This window comes from Myotis lucifugus, unplaced genomic scaffold (assembly GCF_000147115.1).
Source record: "Myotis lucifugus unplaced genomic scaffold, Myoluc2.0 scaffold_161, whole genome shotgun sequence".
Taxonomy (NCBI): domain Eukaryota; kingdom Metazoa; phylum Chordata; class Mammalia; order Chiroptera; family Vespertilionidae; genus Myotis; species Myotis lucifugus.
In genome coordinates this window covers 2,307,304-2,308,680 of record NW_005871209.1, presented here as the reverse complement: position 1 = coordinate 2,308,680, position 1,377 = coordinate 2,307,304, and the positions used below count along the sequence as shown (strand labels likewise).

General features: G+C 59.0%; 1 protein-coding gene across 1 annotated transcript in view; it reads right to left on the bottom strand.

Moving 5' to 3' along the window:
• The window catches only part of POU3F2 (POU class 3 homeobox 2), a 79,244-nt gene that overhangs the window by 1,985 nt on the left and 75,882 nt on the right, over positions 1 to 1,377 (bottom strand). The gene's annotated exons all lie outside the window — the stretch shown is intronic.

Here is a 1,377-nt window from a genome sequence, read left to right as displayed (position 1 = left end):
TGTCTCCCCAGCTGACTGGCCAGGAGGGGTTAGGGGGTTTGGGGGCAGGGGCTGGCCTCTGCGCCCTATGGATCACAACCACTAGGAAGGATTGGGTGGGTGGATAGGGGGTGTCGGTCCACCTTCTTTTCCCTATAGGGCTTAGCCGGGGGGGAGTGCGCGGGGGGGGGGGGGGGGTGAAGAAGGAGGGAGGAAGAGAAAGGCTGAGTTGCACCGTGTCAGGAGGCGTCTGATTTTTATTCACCTTGGGACATATACATATCAGCGTCTCTTAAACCTACAACCAGACGCCAGACTTCCTTTCCCCACACGGTTAGAATTTCAGTGCGCCAGTGCTTCTTGCTCCAGGGGGTGCGGACACTTTTGCCCTCAATAAAGGTCTTTCCCCCTCCACCCCGACGCTAGCGCAGGCTCTTTTCCTTTTAGGTCCCAGGTCCAATTGTCTCCCAGCCCCTCCACCAGAGGCCCCCACGAGAGGCAGGCTCAGCCCGCGCATCAGCTTGCGCGAGATTCCTGTTAAGGCGCTCCCTTTGAGAGCGCTGCGGGCCGGACTGAAAGCAAAACAAAACTCTGAAAGTCTATGTCAGATTCCCACACTAGGGCGCGCGCACAGTTTTTAGTTTAGAAAACTGGGAGTCTGCGCGCAGACCTTAGCCTTGTGCGAGGCTACAGGAGCGCTGGCAAGGGGTGCCCAGCCTCCGGGTGTGATGGAGGCACCGAGGGCCGCCCCAGAGAAGCCGAGCCTTCGGTGCTGCGTGAGCGCTCCCCTGCAATCCTGGCGCTTTTCGATGCCACTTTTCCGTTAGCTGCTTCGATGGGGAGGAAGAGTGTGTGACGGAAGATGGGCTGATGCTAGAGGAGCTTTCCTAATCAGTAACTTCTGCGGATGCCAGTGGGTGGGGTTGGTCTAACTCAACTCTCAGGCGCTCTCTGGCGAAGCTCCCTACTTATTCTTCAGTCACGAACTCCGCAGAGAGACTGCGGGACGGTGCACTAGCGGCGCCAGTCCATTCAGCACGAGCTAGACGCGCTGTCAGTTTCCCAGCCGAGCCCGGGCAGGTGCCTGCAGCAGTTTGGAGCCTGTGAGTCGGCCAGGATAGGCCTGGGCGCGGACCCAGGCGGAAGCATCGGGACTGCCACGCAAAGCCAAGCTGATGGCGGCGCCTGTACTTCAAAACGAATCACAGGTTGCTGCAGGGGAAGGGCAAAAAGACCTCAAGGAACTTGATCGCGTTCCCCCCTTCACCCTCGGCCCCGCGCGTTGCAGCGCTAATGCCGGTGCTGCCGGCAGTCATGGGTTTGTGAAGGAGACCGAATCAACGCCCAAGGGGAGCAGTTTGAGGCTTCTGAGCATCTTAATCGAGACACCAAAGTAGA